The sequence below is a fragment of the Abramis brama genome, assembly GCF_963993115.1.
Source record: "Abramis brama genome assembly, chromosome: 4".
Taxonomy (NCBI): domain Eukaryota; kingdom Metazoa; phylum Chordata; class Actinopteri; order Cypriniformes; family Leuciscidae; genus Abramis; species Abramis brama.
In genome coordinates, this window is record NC_139966.1 from 10,532,368 (window position 1) to 10,559,386 (window position 27,019).

The window sequence follows — 27,019 nt, forward strand, 5'->3', positions numbered from 1 at the left end:
TTTCTCGTAATAACGTGATCTTATGTCGTTAAAACGACATATTTTTCTCGTAATAACGAGATGTCGTTAAAACGACATCTTTTTTTGCCTTTATAAGGACATGTGTAGTCATGTACAAAATGTGCCTTTATCCACATAAAATTGACAGCCTATCGCGCCTTTATCACACTTCTACGTTCAAAAAGCTTAAGCAAATAGTAACAGCCCCCAATCAGGCAAAATGAATCAATGAGGCCCTTTTTTAAAATATATTTTATATAGGCCTATAAGTTTTTTTTTATATAATATATTATATATAGCCTAAGATTTATTTTTGTTAATAGGCTATATCTTCATTACCTAGAGATATAATTAAACAAAAAGTAGTCAAAACACATCTAACAGAACATAGCCTAAGTTGTTTATTTTTTACAACATTGTGTTCTTATTTTGTTTAATTAACGAAATGTCAATCTTCATCTTTATAACAGAAGATACAATACAAAAATCTTCAAGATACAGCCATATAGGTTACAATCTTCACATGTATAACGGATTGTCACCTTATAAACAGTCCTTTGTGTGGTGGAATAAGCAATGCTATATAGAAATATATGGTTACCGGTAGTATAATTTAAACTTTATTTTATTATTTGATTTGTTCATTAACTAATTATGCTAACTCAACTAATTTAATGTAAAGAGCTGGATACTAATTACTAATTAAATAATGTCAAATATTAAATGTAGGCTATTGATTAGAGTTGCCATAGACTAAAGGATTTTTCTAGACTAGTAGTAATTTATTTAAGCAATTAGGGCTAATCGTACGTTTATATTCAATCCTGGGTGTATATATGGCTATTCCGCGCTCAAGCACATAAAACTTTTCGGTTTTTCGCACTCCAATTCACAGAGATCATGAAAGCGCGCCCTGTTCGTTTTATTTTATTTTACAAAAGCACAACGTTTTCTTGTTGTTGAGAGTTTACACAAATAAAAGTAGTTGCGACTGATGTATTATTCTTTTCTGTATGACCAGAAATGATGGAGTATTTAAGTTGTTTCCACTGTTGATAGGAAAATGCGAGTGATGGCACCGGCGCCGTCATGCAGTGCGCGCTCCACACTACGCACAAACACTCGGATATGCGCTTAATAATATCGAACATTTATCTAGGTTAAAGTTAGAGCGAGCGGCCATGCCAGACTGATAAGTCCTCTTCATGTTTAACAAATCAAATTCTGTTGCATTTTCTTGCGCCAGTTTGAAAAGGGCGGCTGAAACACTTAGCCTATACAGATAAACACCCAACGCTGGTGTTTTTGTTTAAACAAATTCGTTTAGTCTTTAAAATAAATATTGTTTGTGGGCTAATTAATGCCACAATAATTTGTTTATTTTATTGGCTACTTTTATTTTTCATTTTTGTTTTGCATTGAATACCATTTAAAGGATTTGCTGTGCACCGCAATGCCATCCTCCCATAGAAAGCCACGTTAAGAGCCACCTTTATTTTCTTTATAATAAAGGGTTTCTATCGGAAAACGCTTATAATTAAATGCATTGCGTTCATTTTCTGGGCTCATCTGCTTTTCTGTAGGATAGTATGGTTTATTAATAAGGTGTGTACAGCATTTGATCTTTATCACTGAAGTAGCTTATTAAGCCACATTAAGCTTTTTCTTTATTATAAGGGTTTTCTATGGGAGGAAAATGCTTAGCCTAATGTGCAATTAAACGCAATGTTCGTATTCTGGGCTCATCTGCTATTAATAAGGTGTGTACAGAATTTGATCATTTAACATGAATGTCCGTTGGGGGCTGTTATTTCTTCAGCTTTTTGAACGTACCCAGCAAGCAATTTTGCGTCTAATAGACGTCTAATAGCCGTCAAAACACAGCCCAGACGTCTAGGCTAAAACGAGGCTAATTTTGGGCTGTCAGTGAAAATCTAATAGACGTCTAAACATAGCCCAAGAATAGACAGCTATTGAATGACTACATATATACGTCAAATAGACGTCTAACCATAGCCCAAGAATAGACAATTAGACAGCTATTGAATGACTATATTTATACGTCTAATAGACGTCTAACCATAGCCCAAAAATAGACCAGTCATCAATTAGACAGCTATTAAACGACTACATATATACGTCTAATAGACAGGCAATATGGGTCTAGGCTAAAACAAGGCTGATTTTGGTCTGTCAGTGAAAATCTAATAGACGTCTAACCATAGCCCAAGAATAGACTACTCATCAATTACACTACATATACATGTAATAGACAACAAAATGAGGCATAAGGATTCTTTTCACTCAAATATAACAGGTTCTCATAAATGAAAATCCATCCAAACTAATTGATTATAAACAAAGCAAAGCGAAACAAATTCACTGAAAACTGAATGTATGCTGCATATTTTAATTATTTTAAATCAAGTTTAAAGACTTTACTGTTTGCCACTACCTTTTATTAATTGGAAAGGAAAAAAATATTCTTTTATAATTTCTTTTCATGTTGCACTATGTTGCTGTTAAGTTTTATGTAAAGTACTTTGAAAATTTGCATTAAATCAAAAACTATTATTTCTTACTCTAATCTAAAAACAAAAATATATTGGTATCTTTAATAATTAGATTAAAAATTAGTAATGATAATATTCATAGTTTCATGCTTACCACCTTGAATTTAGATACATTTTAGATTAAGAGCTCACAGTTGCAATAACACATGCAGGTAACGTTAACTTGTTGGAGAAAAATAGTACTCTGCAATGTTAATGTTAAAATGTCACGGTTTCTACACATTATAACAACTAACTAATTTAAACAATGAACATAACAAAAATAACACGCATACTTACAAGATCGAAGTAGAAATTTGAAGGTTTTCAGAGTGTTGCTCGCCCGTTGCTCTCTGACAGCTGCCTCGTGTAAAATAAAATTGAAAATGTGTATCGCGAGATCTGGCTAAAGTGATCTAGTCGCAGTGTTGCCAGATTAGAAATGTCAAAGTATCGTACCAAAACCTCAAAATTATCGTTTTTTTGAGAAAAATTATCGTTTTTTTGAGAAAAATTTTCGTACACGAACCAAACGCATAAAATATAGCTATTTTCCAACAATTTTATTTTCCAAATAATTTTACAGCCAATTTAAACAAGCTGTGAAATACGCTCACACTAACTGGAGGAAGTCTGGCTACTTAACTTTTTTAAGTAGACTTAAACTTAAACTATTTTTTGCCAAAGTGCAAAAGATATGCTGACAGTCCACATTTTCCTGGGACAGGTTTTAGCCATCCTGCAAAAGTGGGGTCTTTTTCCCACTCTGTCCTATATGTTTGTGGCCTATGCTTACTTTTCCGCTGCTCTTCAGACTCTGCCTTCCTCTTCACCCCTCCACTGTCCTCACCTTCCCTTCTGAACTCATTTTTTTAGCGCTTTACTGCTTCGTTTTGTTAAACTGATCTAAACTGAACTGTCTTCTTCGGCAAAACTGTAGTGTAGTGTTGACGTGCAGGCGACACCGTGTGGTGCCTGTGTGTGTGTGTGTGTGTGTGTGTGTGTGTGTATACGTGCTTGTGTGAATACGTGCTTGTGTGAAGGCAGGCGAGCCTGCGAAATGATTCGGGGTCAGAGAGAGAAGCGGTAGGATGTGTGTTTGGACGAACGACTGAAAACTCTGAAAGTATCGTACATTATGGGATTTTTTTCATTATTGATCGTACATCGTACAGAGGTCAAAATTATCGTACAAATACGATAATTATCGTACATCTGGCAACACTGTCTAGTCGCGCAATGCCAGTAGTCCCAGTAGTCTCAGTAGTGTTTCGATTGTGCCATCTAGCGGTTGAGAAATGCCATTGCATTTGATTTAATTTGAAATGATAGACAGTCATATCGTAGATTGTGTATATGTTATGTTTATGTGTGTCAGCAAACACTAAGCTGTGTGAGCGAAAACATTTTTAAGACTAATATTCTTATACTAGCTCGCTGGTCTGAATCAGGGCTATAGCCAAGCCGTACACAGACCAGATTGCTTTGATTTCGTCAGGTGGGCTAAAGCAGACCGCATATAGCCCGTCCAATTCGGAGCTAAATAGTGACTACAGATCGACCATGTCATGAAATGGCACATTGAACCTTGTAGATATCATTACCAATGCGAACGTGATGAAATATCAACCATTTCATGCACTGCCTGGCAAAAAAACTACAATTAATCAGTTTTGACTAAAAGTGGGCTACAATAGCCGGGTCTGAATACGAGCTAAATCGTGGCTACGCACAGCCTACACATAGAACATGTAAAATAAAGCAAACCAAACAACTTGTAATCAATCACAGTTGACTTTGCTTACATGATGGAATATCATACATCTCACAAGTTATTTTGGAAAAAAATACATTTATCCAGATTAAATGTTATTTGGGCTAAAAGTGGGTTACACATAACCGGACTATATCGGGTCTATATTTAACCGAGACGTTGAAATGATGGCTATTGCTTGCTGGGTATGATAAAGACATGATTGGCTATCAATTTTATGTGGATAAATGCATATTTTGTAGCCTACATGACTACACACGTCCTTATAAGGCCAAGAAAATATGTCGTTTTAATGAAATAAGATCTCGTTATTACGAGAAAAATATGTCGTTAAAACGACATAAGATCTCGTTATTACGACATAATTGAGTGGAAAAAATTATATGTATGTGGCAGCAATGCGTCACCGTAGTTTTTCATAAACTTCGATTTATGAATAAAGAATTTTCCAAGCAAAATTATTAAGTTGACTATATATTGTACAGAGAAATTTGAGTCAGAAAATTAAAAGAAGATATCAAAATTAGATAAATGTAGGCTATGTTTGAGCCAAGTTGTCCATTAATGAAACATTGTAGGCTATATCATTCCAGAGAGAAGAGCTATGTGAGCAATTATAGAATAAATGGTCTAACGTTTCCGTTTCCATAAAGCAAAAGCTGCATTTTTCGTCTACGGTATAAATTTAGAGATAATCTTGTTACAGGGGTAATAATGGTAAATAATTGCTCACATTATTCTATAATTGCTCACATAGCTCTTCTCTGTGGAATGATATAGCCTACAATGTTTCATTAATGGACAACTTGGCTCAAACATTGTCAGGCTGCAGGGTAGATGAAGTAAGGCAAGGCAAGGCAAGGCAAGTTTATTTATATAGCACATTTCATACACAATGGCAATTCAAAGTGCTTTACATAAAAGAAATTAAAATAATAAAAAGAAATAAGAATAATTAAAACAGTTAAGAAAAATAAAAAAATAAAATACAGTACAGTACAAACAGTCGGACGAACATTGGCACAGTGCTCATTCAGTAAATGCATAGCTAAAAAGATGTGTTTTGAGTCTAGATTTGAATGTGACTACAGTAGGAGCACATCTGATCTCCTCTGGAAGCTGGTTCCAGCTGCGGCTGGCATAATAGCTAAAAGCAGACTCGCCATGCTTTGAGTGAACCCTTGGTATTTCTAGCTGATATGATCCTAGTGATCTGAGTGATCTGTTGGGTTTATATTCAGTGAGCATATCTGCAATGTATTGAGGTCCTAGGCCATTGAATGATTTATATACCAGTAATAATACTTTAAAATCAATCCTAAATTTAACTGGGAGCCAGTGTAAAGATCTGAGGACTGGTGTGATATGTTCATATTTTCTGGCTCTGCTCAGAATCCTGGCGGCAGCGTTCTGTATGAGCTGCAACTGTCTTATGGTCTTTTTGGGAAGGCCAGTGAGGAGTCCATTACAATAATCCACCCTGCTGGTGATGAAAGCATGCACAAGTTTCTCTAAGTCTTGTCTGGAAACAAAGCATCTAATTCTTGCAATATTTTTCAGATGATAGTATGCTGATTTAGTTATTGCTTTGACATGACTACTGAAACTAAGGTCTGACTCTAGTGTCACACCAAGATTCCTGACTTGATTTTTAGTTGTTTGACCCCTAGAGTGAAGGTATGCATTCACCTTGAGAACTTCATCTTTGTTTCCAAATGCAATGACTTCAGTTTTGTCTATGTTTAACTGAAGAAAGTTTTGACACATCCAACTTTTGACTTCATCAATGCATTGGCACAGGGAGTCAATGGGGCTGTAATCGTTAGGCGATAGGGCTAAGTAGAGCTGTGTGTCGTCTGCATAGCTGTGGTAAGCAATTTGGTTCTTTCTCATTATTTGGCTCATTGGGAGCATATACAGGTTGAACAGGAGTGGCGCAAGAATTGAGCCTTGAGGGACTCCGCATGTCATGGATGTCCACTCAGACTTATGGTCTCCTATACTCACATAATAACCTCTCCCATCTAAGTATGACCTGAACCATTTTAGGACTATCCCAGAAAGCCCCACCCAGTTTTCCAGCCTGTCAAGAAGTATGTTATGATCGACAGTGTCAAATGCAGCACTGAGGTCGAGTAGCATCAGCACTGATAGTTTGCCTGAATCAGTATTTAAGCGAATATCGTTTATTATCTTTATGAGCGCTGTCTCTGTGCTGTGGTGCGGTCGGAAACCAGATTGAAAATTGTCAAAGGATCCATTCGAGCTTAAGAATTTGTTCAGCTGATTGAAGACAACTTTTTCAATGATCTTGCCTATGAAAGGAAGATTTGAGATCGGCCTATAGTTGCTTAATATGGTCTTATCCAGATTGCTCTTTTTCAGGAGGGGCTTGACAACTGCAGTTTTCAGGGAGTTTGGAAAACTCCCAGAGAGAAGTGAGGCATTTACCACTTCTAGAAGATCTGCTTCTAAACTGTTTAACACACTTTTGAAAAATGATGTGGGAAGTGTGTCAAGAGCACAGGTTGATGTTTTAAGGTGCTGTACGGTTTCTTCCAAAATTTTGCCATCAATTTCTTTGAAGTCAGACATAGTAACTACTTTCTCAGGTGGTTTGATCTGTCTGACCTCAGTGCAACTCAAGGATGTGCTGATCACCTTTCTGATATTACTGATTTTCTCAGAGAAGAAAATATTGAAAGCATGAAGGCTGTCTTTGTAGATGTTATAATGGACTACAAGTTTTGTCTTCCGCCACATGCGCTCTACTTTTCTGCAATGTCTTTTCATATTTTGCACTGCTGTTGAGTTTCTCCAAGGTGCTTTTTGTCTGCCACTCTTCTTCCTGACTTTAACAGGAGCAATATCATCAATTACACCTTTAACTTTTGAGTTAAAAGAATCAAGGAGAAAATCAACAGAGTCTGCAGATATGCTTGGTGTTAAGGATATAGCCTTCATAAATAGTACACTAGTGTTCTCATTTAAGCATCTCTTCTTGACAGACACAGATCTAGCTTCAGTGGCAGGAGAGATCAATATATCAAAGAAAATACAGAAATGATCAGACAGTGCTACATCCTTAATAACAATCGATGAAATGTTTAGACCCTTACTGATAAGTAAATCTAGAGTGTGTCCACGATTGTGTGTGGGTCCATGTACATGCTGAGTCAGATCAAAAGTTTTTAAAACACTTTTGATTTCTTTTGCCATATTGTTTTCTGCACTATCTAAGTGGATGTTAAAATCTCCAGCAATGGCAAAACAGTCAAACTCTGAGGTAATTGCTGATAACATTTCTGTAAAGTCCTCAGCAAAGGCTGGAGAGTATTTTGGAGGCCTGTAAATAATGATAAGTAAAATGCGTGGAGCACCTTTTAACACAATACCCAGATATTCGAAAGAAGGGTAATTCCCAAATGATATTTGCTTACATTGATAGATATCTTTAAAAAGAGCAGCTAGACCCCCACCTCTCTTAACAGCTCTGCAGACACTCATAAAAGTAAAGTTAGGAGGGGCTGCTTCATTGAGGATTGTTGCACTAAAGCTGTCTTCTAGCCAGGTTTCATTTAGAAGCATAAAATCCAGGTTGTTTGTGGTTATTAAATCGTTGACTAGAAGTGATTTATTTTTAAGTGAACGAATGTTTAAAAGTGCTAACTTAACAGTCTTACTTTTTGTCCTCACATCAATCTTACTTTGACGTGTAATAGGCACCAGATTAGTTAGGTTTGCTGCACGGCTATTGAAGGCCTTAGATTTTCTATCTTGTAATAAAACAGCAATAGAGAAAGATACCGGCACACTGGGTTCCCGCTTGTTCTGTAAACATTTGAGAAAGTTACTGTTATCAGAGCGGGGACCCAAAACACATCACTGAGAGCTGGTATCAGTTGTTTTTGGTTCACCTCGAGTAGATGGAGGAGGGTGTGGGCCCTGGCGTTGTGGCAGAGGCCGAAGAGCTCTCACAGGAGGGGGAGGGCGAGCTGGGCCCGCAGGCTTTGGTGCGGGTGGTAATGGTGCCTGTCGTTTTTTGGTTGGTATCTGGGGGCTTGCAGCAAAAGAGTGGGATAGTTTGGTTCCAGCATACACCAGTTCTTCCATTTTCTGTGAGAAACACAGAAGAGGCGATGCTGGAGAGAGGGATAGCGTGTCTGGTGAAAGGGGCTGTTGCTCTGGTGTTATAGGAGGCTGTGATATGCTGTCCTGGCTTCCCTGGCTGTTTTCCAGGAAGTCGTCCTTGGGTGCTGAATCTTCAAGCAGTTCTGATATGTCTCTCTGTGGGCAGGGCTCAGCTGAGATTGTGTCCGTGAGCAGAGGTTGTTGTGGCGGAGTGGTGTTATCATTGTCCTTGTGTGATATGTCAACCGCATGTCCATTTTGCTGCTGAAGTGAAGTCCTGTGGTCATTCATACTGTGTCCAGGTGTGTGTGTGCCGTTCAGATTGAGTGGATTGGCACAAACTGCAGAAGGATGATTGATGGAGAAGTAGAAATTGTCCTTTAACACTCTTGAACCAAGTTTGTTTGGGTGATGGCCATCCCGATGAAACAGTTGTCTCTGACTCCAGAAAAGATTGAAATTGTCAATGAAGTTTACTCCTTTTATATTGCAGGTTTTTTGCAGCCATGTATTAAGCCCAAGCAACCGTGAAAACCTGTTTGTTCCTCTTGCTGGGAGAGGTCCACTGATGGATGTTTGAACTTTCAGTCTTTTAAGTGTTTCAAAAAGTTCATTGAAATCCTTCTTAAGGAGTTCTGACTGCTCTTTATGAATATCATTCTTCCCCACATGAATGATGAGTCGATTTGCAGTCTTATGTTTCATCAGAATGTTCTGAAGTTCCCTGTTTATATCAGAAGTTGTTGCTTGTGGAAGGCAGCACATAGTTGTATCCCTGCTGCTAATGTTTCTGATTATGGAGTCCCCCACTATCAGAGTCCTGGGCTCGGCTGCGCTCTGAGCTGAGTGCCGCTGTCTGCTTGACCTTGAGCGCCAGTTAGCATCAGTGTTAGCCACTGGCCCATTCAGTCTGTGTTCGATCACATTCATCACATTTGGGGATTCCTCATTTACATTCATTAGTACTTCAAATCTGTTCTCAAGATGTATAGGCGGTGGTAGAAGACCGGTGTTTGCAATTCTTGTCAGAGCTGTATCTGGGGTAGAGGATGCTACTGCGGGAATATGTGATGCTCGTGACAATCTGATGTCTCGAGTGCCTTTTGGTCTCGCTCCCTGTTTGTGCCATCGATTAGTAAGTCGATCGGCTTGTTTCTCTACCTGTCGAGGAGCACTAGTTTCATGGGACTCACCGGTATGCTGAGGGTGTTCATGACGAAGCTCTGTTGTGTGCTCCGTCTGGTTTGATGGTCCCGTAAGTAACTTTGTTTCGAGAACTGCAATCCTTTGTAAAAGTCTGTGGCAGTTAGTGCAGCAAGTAGATTCTTGAACCTGAAGAGGCATTTTCTCTCTTATCCGTATGAATGTAGGCAGTTTTGTTTTCCTTTCCCGGAATGTAAGCTGGTCGGGTAAAAGAATTCTGCGTTTTTGTAGTAATCCAAACTTTGTTGTCTGAGCACTGTGCTGTTTGCTGAAGTTAAAATTAGGTGATAAAAGGAAATAAAATATAAAAATAAAGGAGATAAAATGTAAAAGCGATAGAGCAAAGCGCGGAGCAGTAAGCAAGAGCGTCCGAACAGTAGCTGAGCAGGAAGTCCCGAGGAGGCAAACTCGCAGATGAAGTAATCCAAGGTTTTAATTCACAATCTCACAAAAACAAGGAACAGGGAGCATGTGCTCAGGCAAAGATCGCCTAACATAAAACATTGACCGACAGTGAAGAGTGAACAGAAGGAACTTAAATACACAGACAGATGAACACAAGACAGGTGATGCAGATGATGATGAACAGGTGGGTAACGAAGGGAGTGAGTTCAGGTGTGGAAACAAGGAGGATTCTGGGAACTGTAGTGAAGACGAAGACAGGACGATGACAGACAGTGAATGTGACATTACTCCCCCCTCCCGCAAGGCGCGTCCCGCGCCGAAGAAGGCAGCATACGGGAGGGGGGGTGGGCATCCTGGAGTCCGTGACGGGAAGGTGGCACAGGTTCAGGAGTACGGACTCCAGGATGGTGGCAGGACAGACAGAGGAGGTGATCAAGACAGTGCAGACAGACCAGGGGACCAAGGAGGTGCAGGCAGATAAGGGGAGCATGGCGGTGCGGACCCTTCGGGTGGCCACGGCGGTGCGGACCCTTCGGGTGGCCACGGCGGTGCGGACCCTTCGGGTGGCCACGGCGGTGCGGACCCTTCGGGTGGCCACGGCAGAGCGGACCCTTCGGGTGGCCACGGCGGAGAGGCCCCTTCGGCTGGCTGTGGCCCCTCGAGTGGCCAGGACGGAGCTCTATGGCCCCCCCCCAAAAAATACTTGGGGAAAGTCCCGGGTTTTAACACTGGACAGGAAGAGGCAGGGGGCGAAAGCGGCTCTGGACTGGGCGGAACCAGCGGCGAAGAGGGCTCTGGACTGGGCGGAACCAGCGGCGAAGAGGGCTCTGAGCTGGGCGGAACCAGCGGCGAAGAGGGCTCTGAGCTGGGCGGAACCAGCGGCGAAGAGGGCTCTGTGCTGGGCAGCGATGAGGGCTCGGTGCAGGGCAGCGATGAGGGCTCGGTGCAGGGCAGATCCAGCGGTGAGGGCTCGGTGCTGGGCAGATCCAGCGGTGAGGGCTCGGTGCTGGGCAGATCCAGCGGTGAGGGCTCGGTGCTGGGCAGATCCAGCGGTGAAGGCTTTGTGCTGGGCAGGACCAGCGGTGAAGGCTTTGTGCTGGGCAGGACCAGCGGTGAAGGCTCTGTGCTGGGCAGGACCAGCGCTGATTCGCCCACAGTGAAGGGCGATCCACAGCATAATAAAACAAAGTCAATATACTGGGCCAGAGTACAATTGGGGTCTACATCTGGTAAATATTAACCTACTTCTAGGTCCAGACCAGAGCATGTGAGCGAAGCGGAGCGGTGTGACGCTCAGCTCAATATTCCGCTCTATGCGCGTGCGCTCCACTCAGTCGCTCGCGTCCCAAGCGAACGCTCCACTGCTGGATCGCTCACGCTCACCGGTAAAACAAATCCCGCTCAGATCCCGCTCAGACATAAAATGTCTCTGTAGGCTACTTGCTTTCTGTTTGTACTTTGTAATGAATATCTGGAATAAATGTATAAATTACAGTAGCTAGGATTGTAAATAGAAGTTATTTCGGGGTGATTCTGAATAAAAGTCTGTTCTTTTTATTCATTTAAATGCATTAAATTAACTTAATTAAAAAAACATGTCTAGCCCTTTGGCAAACTTGCCTATTACAAGCAAAAACTGAAAAGGTAGATTTGATTTTCATTATTTTATTTCCGTGAACATATATGCAGTTGCAAAACAGGCATATTAAAACGCGCGCGCGCGTGCACAAACACACACACACACAAACAAGATGAAATGCATGTAGAACTTCACAAAACACATCTGGACTATCATGCTCATAAAAGCACACACAGGTGAAATGCACTTAACAACATCTTATCAAAGCACACCTGGATGATTTACTGGCATTAGTAAAAGAAACGCGCGTTCTAAAGTTCAAATAGACCAAAACTTCGGGTAACTGCGGTCTATTTAAAAACGTCTCAATCTTTACATCACTTTAGAATTTACTTTTAGAAACATTAGCTTGGACAAAGTATTAGGTTTCAGGCTCATGCGGTGTGCCCGGGACAGTAATCCAGCGGCGGAAAACACGCGCTCAGCACTGGCAGAACCACTGGGGATGCTGAAGATTTTGCGGGCGACCCTGGCTAGTCGAGGGAGTGATCCAGCATTGGTTTTCCAAAATCCTAGGACGTCTTCATTTGGACCTTTTCTCATTGAGCCCAGGTACTCCTCCATCTCACCTCTGGCACTGTCAGCTACACTCGAGTTGCTCTCATATGAGCCGAAAATGCGGGCCTTCTTGGGAGCGCTTCTAGCCTCAGTCACTGTGTCCACCGCAGTCTCCACACCACTGCATTCTGCCTCTTTTACCAACATTTCACGAATCTCTACGAGTTGATTGCTCACTGTACCATCTCTAATGATCCATTCAGTTTTAAAACGTGGATCCAACACAGCCGCCAACACAAGGTGCTTGTCAGAGTAAAATCTGTTAAAACGAGTAGAGACATTATCTGACAGTGTCTCCACAAATGCACGAATGTTGACGGAGCGGTTGTCAGGGACACTGGACAAAAGCTGTTTGATTTCCATTACAGCTGGAAGAATCATCCCAAGGTTTCCGAGCTCTTTTTGCATAGCAGTTGTAAGCTCTGCCAGAGGCAATAGCACCTCAGTCAGGGCTCGGAGATGAAGTACGTCATTCATGGTCAGCTTACTGTGCTCGGGAATTTTCAGCTTGTTTTGGAATTGCGGGTCTCTTTCGAACATTTTCAGTACTGATTCGATCATGCGCAGCTGACTGCTCCACCTGGTGACACATGCTGGGGTGGGACGCACACCTAGTTTATCAGCCTCCTCAGTGTTTAAGGTGCTTTTTCTAATACTCTTTACAAGTTTTGCCGTTCGTGTGATCATTTTGTCTACATCAGCATGACCGTTTATTGCATCCTTTATGGCGAGTTGCAGTAAATGGATGGGGCATCGCATATGCAGATTAGATTCAGTGATGTATGTGGCGCTCATGTTTTCTATGATCTGCGCAAAATCTGGCTGGAATGGTGAAAGTGGACCTTCCTCTGTGCCACTGCCATCTTCCTCAAGGACCTCTTCCTCGCCCTCCTCTTCAGTTGAACTTTCATCAAACCCTGGGAGGTCGAAAGCCTTTACCATGTTACTTGCGCTGTCAGTCACCACCCTGACAACTCGCCGTTGTAAATTCCAGTGTTGCAAGATGCTTTCATATTTATGAAAAATATTCTCAGCGGTGTGGTGTCCTTTAAGATGTTCACAGGACAGCAGCACAGTGTGACCGGTAAACATTTCATCAATGAAACTCGCCACAACACCCAGAAAGCTGTGTCCTCTTCTATTTGTCCAAATGTCTAAAGTCAGCGCAAAGCCATCTCCTAACTGCAACAACTCTCTAAGTCTGCCTTCCATCTCGCTAAGAGCATTCGGCATCAGAGTGTCACGTACTGTACTGTAGCACGGTGTGGTATAGCCGGGCTGGGCAACGCTGACAAAATTACGCATACCCTCACGTTCACCTTTTGTGAGAGGTTCATAATCCACATAGATCATCTTAAAAAATGCGTCATCTAATTCTTTCTTGCGTGCATTAGACACAGAGACCTGGGGAGTCTGGGGACGCAGGAGAGGGAAAAAATTCTTTATCTCCCTTTGATTGGTAGTTTTTTCTGTAAAAACAAATTTGCATACATTATAATAGCGTACAGTAATTTTTTTCTATTTATTCCTATTTCCCTATCCTTTATTCATTCATTTTTTCCTATTTATTCGGGTGAGTTTTTTTAACCCTTATGTGCTGTTGGGGATGTTTTCATCCACTATGGGGTATTTTCTAGTCTAAATTTGGCCATAACTTTCTCTGTGTTTCAGCAAATGGAATGATTTTTGGTGACAAATCTTATTTTGACACATATTTTGGGAAAATGCTTTGAAATTTTTCAAAAACTCAACAGTACACTGTGGGCAAATTTACTACCCTTTCGTTATGTTTGTGGCTGAAAACAGCCACTACTTTAAACTGCTGTAAAAATATATCAGATAAATATTTTTTTAAAATTTTTTTGCATAAATCTATTAATCAACCTCCGTCCTGCTCAAAAATACTAAATGTGTAAAAAAAAATCAGGATTTTAACTCTTTAATTGCCAAATTCGTAAATGATGTCACTGATTTGGGAAAAAACACACACAAAATGACTAATTTTCAATATAAAATGTGATTGTGGACTGGATTTTTTTTAACCTTTTATCACAGTCTTGGACATGTCAAAGATCAGAAACAACATTAGTTTTGATGCATTGTTAGTTTTTGTGCAGCATCAGATTTTAACTTTTTCTCCCTCATTTACTGTTTGTGGCTGTTTTTGCCCCATTGACTTCCATTATAACCACATTTTTTGATTGCAAAGTCATGACACCATATAATTATGCATTTTTGATTGTTGGTGGTTTTCCCTGTTGGGAAGAGGTACAATTTGTAATTTTTACTGTTGATAACCAGGTGGCACCATTAACCCTTTAGATAGGCCTGTGCAAAAAAAAGCTTAGTTTCTGGCTTTTACATGGAGTTATATGAAGTGTATATGGAGTATAATAGCATAATAAAGTGTGTGTGTGTGTGTGTGTGTGTGTGTGTGTGTGTGTGTGTGTACTCACCTTGATGCGTCTGAGAAAATCAAAATATGCACCTCAGCTCTCAGAACTACATGGAGTAAACAAAAACAAAGTAAGTGTATTTATGCATCTGCTGCCTTTTGATGGTGAGAAATGCAGACTAAACAAATACAAAGCAAGTGGATTTAAACACTTGCATGCAAGCCTGCTGGTCATTTGATGGTGAGAAGAGCAGCAAGCAACATGAGAAAGGGCTTGACTTGTAGTGAAGTTTCAGAGATGATTATGCAGCCTGACCCCTCCAGCGAGCTGCACGATGTATCGTCTTCTCCCTCTGACACCACAGACTCAGGAGAGTCAGATCCTGATTTGGATGTGGCACCCTCATCATCCTCTCTAGCTTCCACTGAAGGCGAGGAGGATTCGGAGGATCCTGGATCTGGGTGGATTGGGAGAAATGGCGAAGTGTGGTTTTCCACCAACGCGGAGACAACTCCCTTTCTTCAGCCTGCCAACTCCCGTGACTCCAGGGCCGACGTGCTATGCCATCGCAAGCGTCCAGAACATGGATTCTGTGTTCAATCTGTCTTTTACGGAGTAAAAATAGGAGGGGAAGGCGATGATCCCACAGGCAACGTGTGGACTCCCCTCTGGACCTGTAGACGCCAGCCAAAATCAGTAGCCCCCATGTAGGCACGGAGATCTGTGGAGTCCACCCCGTTTCTCATTGTGCGGCGCCCATGGAGGTTGGTCATGCTGACAATGAGGTCAATCATCTCCTCAGTAAAAAAACGAATCCGTTGAACACAGAATTCATGTTCTAGATCCTTGCGATGGCATAGCGCGTCGGCCCTGGAGTCACGCCTCTGACAGGCTGAAGAAAGGGAGTTGACTGAAAACCACACTTCGCCATTTCTCCCAATCCACCCAGATCCAGGATCCTCCGAATCCTCCTCGCCTTCAGTGGAAGCTAGAGAGGATGATGAGGGTGCCACATCCAAATCAGGATCTGACTCTCCAGAGTCTGTGGTGTCAGAGGGAGAAGACGATACATCGTGCAGCTCGCTGGAGGGGTCAGGCTGCATAATCATCTCTGAAACTTCACTACAAGTCAAGCCCTTTCTCATGTTGCTTGCTGCTCTTCTCACCATCAAATGACCAGCAGGCTTGCATGCAAGTGTTTAAATCCACTTGCTTTGTATTTGTTTAGTCTGCATTTCTCACCATCAAAAGGCAGCAGATGCATAAATACACTTACTTTGTTTTTGTTTACTCCATGTAGTTCTGAGAGCTGAGGTGCATATTTTGATTTTCTCAGACGCATCAAGGTGAGTACACACACACACACACACACACACACACACACACACACACACACACACACTTTATTATGCTATTATACTCCATATACACTCCATGTAAAAGCCAGAAACTAAGCTTTTTTTTTGCACAGGCCTATCTAAAGGGTTAATGGTTCCACCTGGTTATCAACAGTAAAAATTACAAATTTTACCTCTTCCCAACAGGGAAAACCACCAACAATCAAAAATGCATGATTATATGGTGTCATGGCTTTGCAATCAAAAAATGTGGTTATAATGGAAGTCAATGGGGCAAAAACAGCCACAAACAGTAAATGAGGGAGAAAAAGTTAAAATCTGATGCTGCACAAAAACTAACAATGCATCAAAACTAATGTTGTTTCTAATCTTTGACATGTCCAAGACTGTGATAAAAGGTAAAAAAAAATCCAGTCCACAATCACATTTTATATTGAAAATTAGTCATTTTGTGTTTTTTTTCCCCCAAATCAGTGACATCATTTACGAATTTGGCAATTAAAGAGTTAAAATCCTGATTTTTTTTTAAACATTTAGTATTTTTGAGCAGGACTGAGGCTGATTAATAGATTTATGCAAAAAAAATTGAAACAAATATTTATCTGATACATTTTTACAGCAGTTTAAAGTAGTGGCTGTTTTCAGCCACAAACATAACGAAAGGTTGTAAATTTAAACGATGCACAAGGGTTAAAAAATTTAAAATTTAACAAGTGGTTCAATAACTTGTCTAATTTCAACCTAAAAATAGGCTACATCAACTACAATTATGTAGGCTAATTAATATTGTGTGTTGGCTATAGGTTATTTTTAGTTGCACTGATATGATGATTGCATAACGAATTAACAATTCGTTCCAACTTGACGTCAGCATGTTTTAATAATTAATTTCCTCATTTTATATAAATCGTACAAAATTAACAATATACTATTTCGATCCATGGTTTAGTAAATCGTGACCACGTTGTAATAATTTGTTTTCTTGTTTTAATAAAACGAGAGTAGCCTACGAATTTGTTCAACATGGCCACGATTTACTAAACCAGGGAACGATTTAAGAATTTGTGGAAACGAATTTAATTCGTGGCCACCCTAAATGAGAGAACGAATTCTTAATTCATGGTTGGGAACGAAATGTTATTACAATATATTTTAGTCTGTATGTCATGAGAGGGGCTCAGTACAACAGCCTTACCCATTTATCTATTAATTTATTCTCGAGTGGTATGGCTATAGCTCACCTTTTGCTGCACTACCATGTTTGCGTAGCACATCCTCGTGCTTTCTGGCAATGTGACGCTTAAGATTCCAATATGAATCTTTGCTAACTCTCACAGTCTCTCCACACTGCCTTTCAATTTCTTCTCCCTGCTCGTTCTTAGCTGTTATTTTCACTGTGCATTTATGCATAAGGCTCACAACTTCCTTAAAACAATATTTGAACTCCATAACCAACCCACTATTGCTTCAGCTAATTCACACACACAGATTCTCGAACTAGCAAATCACAACAGGGCATTCTGGGTTGAGCGAGCGGCGCTGAGCGGACGGAGCGAGCGGAGCGGAATCTTCAGATAGGCGCTCTCCGCTCAGGAGGAAGTATTACCGCTCCGCTCCCCGCTCCGCTCGCGCTCCGCTCCGCTCACATGCTCTGGTCCAGACCCAACCAAAAACAGTCCTTCAGTTCCCTGTCGTTGAGTGGAGCCAGGTGGCAAAATTCCACAAACTCACCCACATAGACCTCTATGGGGCGTTCCTCCTGGAAGATGGAGCAGAGTTTCGTGACTGGGTCCATCCTTTAGTGCCTATTTTTTGGGTCGGTCAATCTGTCAGGCTGCAGGGTAGATGAAGTAGGAGGCAAACTCGCAGATGAAGTAATCCAAGGTTTTAATTCACAATCTCACAAAAACAAGGAACAGGGAGCATGTGCTCAGGCAAAGATCGCCTAACATAAAACATTGACCAACAGTGAAGAGTGAACAGAAGGAACTTAAATACACAGACAGATGAACACAAGACAGGTGATGCAGATGATGATGATGAACAGGTGGGTAACGAAGGGAGTGAGTTCAGGTGTGGAAACAAGGAGGATTCTGGGAACTGTAGTGAAGACGAAGACAGGACGATGACAGACGGTGAATGTGACAAACATAGCCTACATTTATCTAATTTTGATATCTTCTTTTAATTTTCTGACTCAAATTTCTCTGTACAATATATAGTCAACTTAATAATTAAGATAGGCTTTAATATTAAACAAAAATTCACTTTAAAGAAAAGCTTCCTACAAAACAAAACAAAACAAAAATCATGTCTCCCGATAGGCCTATAGCCTATTGCAAATCCAATCTTACTCATGCTATTCACTTTTCGTTATCAACATGGGAAAAATAGCATTATATTGGGACGACGTGTGTATCAGGCGTCTTATTAGGCGACGTACTGAGGGACGACGTGTGTATCAGGCGTCTTATTAGGCGACGTGCCTGGTTCAGACGTTATGATTTTTTTATACATTTCTCACGTACGCCGTCGCCACGTCGCCGTAAGGTATACGTTACTACTGTGACGGCGCCGTGACGTCGCCGCCGGTCTGTCGTCTGACATCTCTATCAATCCCATTCAAAAATAGACACGGACTGACGGCGACGGAAGGGTAGACTGCTCCTTCGCCTTCTTCAGGGTAGACTTAGAAAAGGCATTATCTACCCGCCATAGGCGTGAACCGGTGTAGATGCACTCAATCAGACAGGAGAACCGTGACTGAGAACGTAACGTCGGGAAGCGTGTTTGTGAAGGCGGGCCAGGGGGTGGTATTCAGTTTTGATTTGATGAATGATGAGAATCATTGAATTTGATGAGAATGATTTGATTTGATTTGAATCTATTTATTTATTAATTTATCTGAGGTGCCGGAACGCAGTTCCGGACCGTTCCGGCCCACTTTAACCCCTGGTCACGGGGGACCTTCGTGGGACGTTTGAAAAACATTCGGGGACCTTTACAGAACGTTCATTAGAAGTCCTTTTAACATCCTTTTATACTAAGCAGTCTGATAACACAAAATTGAAACTACCCAAGGAATATCAGGAAACAAAATACTTTTATTTAACAAAAAAGTGCGTGTATGTTGTGTATGTGTTTGCGTGTTGCCAGGTTAACAGCTGAAACGCGTTTTTACTCCTCCACATCTGACTCCACTCGTATGCTTGTGTGACCTTTGCTTTTTATTCAACCCGGTTTGTCCCACCCTTCATTAGCACACACACTCGAAATGTGGATGACAGCCGACTTTATTTTCCTGCACACAGAGCAGTGAAAGAGAGAAGATGGTAAATCGTAATGTTGTTTAAAGCTCCACCCACAGCAGTTCTCTTTAGCTCTGCTGCTCTCAATATCACAGTAAACATTACTCATTCACATTATAGTGTACTTAACAAAACAGTAAACAAAAATAAAAATAAATCTGAAATGTAAACTCTCCAGGAAAATTACAACCTTTGTAAACATTTCAATGCTGTCTTTTCCTTCTTAAACTTTGGTTTGTGATTGTATGAAACTGATTACACAGCTTACATCATCCATTTTATGTTACTCTTAAATGTATGAAATTAATGGAAATAACATCTAGTATTTTTAGTAAAACCATGAATAGGGAATGTGAAGGTGACGTCACGCCGTGTTGCATTATGGGTCCGCCGCCATATTTAGAGGATCGCGCCCTATCCCGCTCTACCCCGCTGTATGTGAATTCATGTGTTGGAGGCTGTGTTTTGAATTTTCTGTCGAGATTTTAATAAACGTCGATATGGTTGGTCAGTGCTGCTCGATCAAGAACTGCCATAGCAGGTCACACGATCGTTCAGGGAGGAAAATGAACAACAGAATACGTTTTTTCAGCTTTCCTTCCTTGAAAAAACAACAAGGGAAGCAGATGGAGGAGCTGACGAGAAGACGCCGGATCGTGTGGGTTGCCGCAATCAGGAGAATTTTTTTTACTTTTCACAACATCCCTGCATCAGCGAAAGTGTGTTCGCTGCATTTTCAGTCAGGTGAGTTCTCTGGTCTCTAACTTTGACCTAAATACAATATTTTCATTTTGCTCTCATTGTCTTAAATATCGGTGTGTGTTGACTTCCAGAGCAAAACATTATTTGTGACTATAAACAGATAATGTTCCATTTGCAACTCCAATCACAATATCTAAGAAATTGATTGTGTGTGTGTGTGTGTGTGTGTATGTATGTATATGTATATATGTGTGTGTGTGTGTGTGTGTATATATATATATATATATATATATATATATATATATATATATATATATATATATATATATATATATATATATTAGGGGTGTGACGGTTCACAAAATTCACGGTTCGGTTCGATACGATACACTGGTGTCACAGTTCGGTACGTTTCCGATACAGCAAAAAGAAAGAAATGCCAGAGAAATTTCCATGATTTATTTTTTTTTTTTTACTAAAACTAACATCAAAGTATGGTCATTTTTTACTTTGAGCAATGATGGAGCTATACTTGACTCTTCTTAGGAGCATATAAAACAAAAACAGCTCCTTTATAAAAAAAAAAAAAAAAATTGTAGTAGTAGTAATAAACAAAGGTTTATTTTATTTCAGATTAACATTTGAGAGCAGCAATTTTATTCATAATGTCGAAATAAAACCGACGTAACGTTACTTGAAAGCACAATGTTTCTTCCTGGTTTCCACTTCAGCGCTGTTTGATCCATAAATAACGGAGAAATGTGAATGCTTCTCACTAGATCTCGCAGCAATGTTATTACTTCAGTGGCGAATTCAAATGCTTTCTTTACTGGATCTCTTAGCACTGTGTAATAACAGTGTCGCTTGATCAAGATCGGCTCGCGCTGCATTGGTCCAAACTGATAAACGGTCCGTGAAGCACAAAATAAGGAGTAGCGCAGTTTCGTTCCGCTTTCATTACGTTTGTCATTTGATGTTGGGCAATGTTGTGGTCGATTATGAGCCTACATTTGAAATAATGAAATATTGTTCGGCAGGAAAAATGGTCCAACGAACCGTTCGGTTTGTAATGCGTACCGAACCGAAAGCCTCGTACCGAACGGTTCAATACGAATACGTGTATCATTACACCCCTAATATATATATATATATATAAATGTATATATATGTATATGTGTGTATATGTGTGTATGTATGTATATATGTGTGTGTAGATGTAAAAAAAAAAGGATAACTATAATGTATGGCGGAATAGCACTTGGGACTCGGGAGCACTTCGACTTGGCGCAGTAATATCATCACTCCTGAAAAATCCTCTCCCTTCTGTCATTAGAACCAACGTGACTTTTTACTGCGCCGAGTCGAAGTGCTCTCAAGTGCTATTCTGCCATACGTTATAGTTATCCTTTTTACCCGCTTAGAAAAGCACCACGTTTTATTTTGTGTCACCATACTTGCTCGTGTAACTACTCGTGTAACTGTATTTAAATAGGGAAAACATGGAGGTGTTTGGTCACTTCTAAATTCATCTCTGTTTGGATCCTAATGAATGAACTGGGCTAAGCTAAGTGCTATCAAAGTGTCGCCGCACGCCAGAGCGATTGAGTGCACGCACTGAGACGAGGGAGGTATGTAACAACTCGTCTTAGTTAAGGGAATAACATTGTGTTTTCTCTTGTTTTTTTCGACATATGTTCTCAATGCCTGCTTTTCATGTGTAATGCCCCAATTGACATCAGCTGTGCTACATTTGCTGTCCTTGGGATAACAAACCTTTTTTACAGTTGACAGAGCTGGTGCTTTGATATCAGTAGCATAAACAGCAGTAATAATGTAACAGGTATTTGTGAAGATCCAGTGTGTGTGTGTGTGTGTGTGTGTGATTGTGATTGTGTCTGTGCTTGCGCGCATGTATGTGTGTACAACATTCTCACTGAACAACATTAGCCTATGTTCTATTCTTGTCGCTCAATTTCCCTTTCCCAGTATGGGGATAACAGATAATATTTCCTAACATCAATACAGAAATAATGTGACACTTAAACAATAGAGGACAATACTGTCTTGGTGTATCCTTCCTTAAGAAACCACGTAGAGAGTGTAACATAACATTAACCTCTATCGCGACTAGCATATTTTACATAACTGTTAACCTTATACATTACATACACAGCATTCATTTCTGAACTGTATTATTCGTCTAGCTGACAAGCTCTCATATAATGTAACAAACATACTCAGTGGCTTTGCCAATAACCGTTAACTGACCGCGCGCCATTGTACTCGAATAAGCTTGTCAAAACTCACAAGAAAACCCATTGCTGTAGAGAGTTAACATTACAACAGGTCGCTATCTGTGTTTCTACTACTGTTAACTATTTTCAAGATTCTGTTTTAAGTGTATTTACCTGTATTTACTCTTGTTCTGGCGTCAGCTATTTACTAGTAGTAGTGATGTCCGGTTCGTGAACGAATCGTTCTTTTGAACCAGTTCTTTTTAGTGAACTGGTCGAACCAGTACACTAAATCGAACTGAATCGTTCGAAACAGTTCGCGTCTTGCGTCAGCGCTGATTGTTACTAAGTTACTCACTTTCGGACATGCCTGAGTCCTGACAGTCCCTTCGACTCAAAATAAACCAATATCCCGGAGTAGGCATATATGTTACTGCAGTAAATCCAACAGTTCACTGAACTGAGACATGTTTTCATTTCATTTCATTTCATTTATTAAGATCCCCATTAGCGCCTGAAATCTCAGTTGCTATTCTTCCTGGGGTCTCCTCTTCATTACATCACAAATTTACATAATTCATCATTTTATACATTATTCACACGCACACACACCCACTCACACCCATCCACAAACAACATCATCTACAATAGCCCAATGCAATTAAATAAATAAACAAACAAACAAAAAATGCTATAGCCTACATTTGAACATATAATCCATAAATAGCTCTCCAATACAAACTATAAAACATCTTTCCATATTACCATACTCTTCCAGCATCATGACTCTTGTGTGAACAGAAACAATTTTAATTTCTTTTGAAAACAATTTCTGTTATTTTCCAACAACAAAAATCCTGGTAATCCATTCCATGCAACCATGGCCCGATAAAAAAACTGTTCTCTGAAACTGATTAGTTCTGACTTGAGGCAGAACACATCGCATTCCAGTGGTTTGTCTTGTGCAGTAATTATGTTGATCAGCAAAAAATGTCAATTTTCTGTAAATTATTTCAGGAGTTTTTGTTTCAATGATATTATGAATAAATGATAAAAGACAATATTTCAATCTATATTTTACAGTTAACCATGCCAAATTATTGTGCATTGTAATTATATTAGTTGTATATGGACAACCCAAAACGATACGTGCCACTTTATTCTGTGCGACTTGCAGTTTGTATAAATTATTTTCATTGGTATTTGACCAAACAACTGACGCGTAGTCTAAATGAGCTAATACTAAAGATTGGGCTAATCGTTTGGTCAGCCATTTGGGAATAAATTTCTTACAGTATCTGATTATTCCCATACTACGACCCATTCTTTGCAATATTTTATTTATCTGGCTATTCCAAGACAATGATCTATCCACAATTACACCCAATAGATGAATTTCTTCTACTTGCTGAATCACATTTCCTCCTATATTTAAGTGCAATGTTAATGATGGCTTAAGAAAATATTTTGACCCAAGTATCATGCATTTTGTTTTACCTGCATTAGTAAGTAATTTATTGTCAGTAATCCATTGTATGACCAAGTCTAACTCCATATTTAACATAATATTCAGTTGATCTATATCTCTTGCTGATTGACACAATGTTGTGTCATCTGCATACATTGCCATGGTTGCATGTTTAATTACAAGTGGAAAATCATTTGTGAAAACGGAAAATAAAAGGGGTCCTAAACAACTGCCCTGGGGCACCCCACAACTCATTTCTTCCACCTCAGAGTAGCTACCATTAAACTGTGTACTCACGTTTTCTAAGATAGCTTTCAATCCATCTAACAGCAGTTGTTTCAAATCCATAACAAACTAACTTTTTAAATAAAATATTATGGTCTAGAACATCAAAGGCTGCACTTAGATCTAAAAATACTGTGCCCACTAAATTCTTATCAATTTCCTGTAGCCAATAGTCAGTTAACTGAGTGAGTGCTGTTGTTGTGGAATGACCCATTTTATAAGCATGCTGATACATTGTGTTTAACCCATTTACTTCCAAATACTCTTGTATTTGATCATACACAACTTTTTCCATCACTTTGCTTACTGCCGGTAATAAACTTATTGGTCTGCTATTCTGACCTGAAAACTGTTCTTTGTTATTTTTTATTAAAGGTAAAATTTTTGCTTTTTTCCATTGTGAGGGAAAAACACCTGCTGTTAAACTCAGATTAATAATATGAGAAATGGGCAAAGCAATGACATCTACCACCATCTTCAACAATTTAACATCTAAGTGATCTATTCCACAGGGTTTATCTTTACTTGCTTGTAATATTTTCTTCACATTGTCCTCTGTTACAGTGTTAAATTTAAATGTGCAATCTTTTGTTTTCATTATCCTATTTGATATTAGATCATATGAGATATTTTCATCTTGTCCCAAATCCATGGCTTGTCTAATTTTTTGTATTTTATGCTTAAAAAAATGGCTCAAATAATTAGCAATCTCTTTTGGTCTAGAAAGACAAATCCCATCAGCCTCTAATGATGTTGTATTACGTTTTGTTTTCCTTCCCAGTAATTCATTAAGTGTTTTCCATACCTTTGCACTGTCCATTCCAGCATCTCTTAATTTATTTTGATAATATATTTGTTTTTACGTTTGTTCATTTTAGTCACCTGATTTCTAAATTTACGATACTTATTCCACTGAACCACGTCATTCTGTTTAATAGCTTCTACTTTAGCTTGATTCCTGTGCCTCATATATTCTTTGTGTTGTTGTGCTGAGAGAAGTGATGAGCACGAGCAGTTGATACTGAGCATGCGCGCAATACCGAACGTACAGGTACAGCGGTTCTCGGATCATCAGTACAGAACTGAGAACTGTTTCTTTCGGACACGTTCGATACGGAGAACCGATGAGCTGATGAGCTGAGCATGTGTGCAATTTTTTCAGAGGGTCGAAAAATGCATGTTTATTAAGTATTTTATTGAACATCAATAAGTAGGCTATAGCAAAATAAAACATGTTAGAAACATGTTTATCACATGGGCTACTGTCTATTCACTGTATTATTTTAAAGATTGGAAACACAATGAATGGATTGTAAAACTAAACATGTATTATTATACTAAAACATTATTTTCAGGAATAGATCATTTAATTTCTAAGTAAGTTGATACACATTTTTGACGTAAACTCTTGCCAAGGTTTTAAGGGTGCAAAGTAAATGTTTATAATGTGTTAATCAAAACATAACGTATTAAACCAGGGGTGCCCAATCCTGCTCCTGGCTAACGACTGTCCTGGGGTGCGTTTCCCGAAAGCATCGTTAGCCAACTATGGTCGCAAGTTCCGTCGTTACCAATAGAGTTCAATGGACATTGTGATGAACTTGCGACCATAGTTGGCCAACGATGCTTTCGGGAAACGCACCCCTGCACAGTTCATCTCCAACCCTAATCAAACACACCTGAAGCAACCAATTAAGGTCTTCAGAGCACGTCAGGATCACTTGAAAATTAAAGGCAGGTGTGTTTGATTAGGGTTGGAGATGAACTATGCAGGACAGTCGATCGCCAGGAGCAGGATTGGGCACCCCTGTATTAAACATACTGGAGACATGCATCGAGTTTTTAGTTTTGTCGACTGTAGGCTATAGCAGTGGTTCCCAAACCTGTCCTGCCGGCACCCCAACACTGCGCGTTTTCTTTGTCTCCCTAATCAAACACACCTGATTCAACTCATCAGCTCATTATCACATGGGTTAATGAGCTGATGAGTTGAATCAGGTGTGTTTGATTAGGGAGACAATGAAAACGTGCAGTGTTGGGGTGCCGGCAGGACAGGTTTGGGAACCACTGGGCTATAGTAAGGTTTCAGCAGTTCTCAGCTCACACACAGGCCAATGCTACGGTTCTCGAGTCAAGAACTGGTTGTTGCAGCAGTTCTCGGATCACCAGTACAGAATCGAGAACTGTTTCTTTCGGACACGTTCGATACAGAGAACCGATGAGCTGGAGAGACTGCGCATGCGTGATCGCACCGTCTCTGAACCGAACTTTCTTTTGGCCAACTGATGCTGTGTTTATATACTGTCTATGTGCTGTGCTGATACATGAGCATGGGTGAACCAAGGACTTAAATGAGGGGCCGAATTCGGCGAAATGTAAGTTTATTTAATTACAAATAAAATAAAAATGATGAAGACCAGTTTATTCACTTTAAGACATGTAAAACATCTGCGTTTGCGCATCGCCTTAGGCCTACTACAGGGTTCATTTTCAAAACGTAAATGTAAGAAACCTATCCAAGATGATTATGACGATGAGTACTATTATTTAATTGAAGTTATGATTACAAATGCCTTTATTTGAATGTATATTTATCCGCCGGGATGATCGAATTGACGTCATTACGTGATGACGTAAAAGAACTGGTGAACCGTTTTTTTTAACCGGTTCATTGAAATGAACTGTCCGAAAGAACCGGTTTGCGGAAAAGAACCGGACTTCCCATCACTAACTAGTAGTTGCCTATGTGTATTACGGAGAGCGCCATCTGCTGGAGAGTTTACTCTTAACAGGGGTGAATTATATCACAATGAGAGGTCTACAGAATCAGTGGCAGTGTTCCTAGCAAAAATAAAATGGGGTTCAGTCTTTTCTGTTTTCTAAAATCACCCTATGCCACATCTGCTCGAGCAGCAAACCACAATGAAGATTTCTGCTGTTTCCTTGTCCTCTTTTCAATCTCTACAGCCTGTGCCTCTGAAACATCAGCATGTTTTTGTAGTGCCT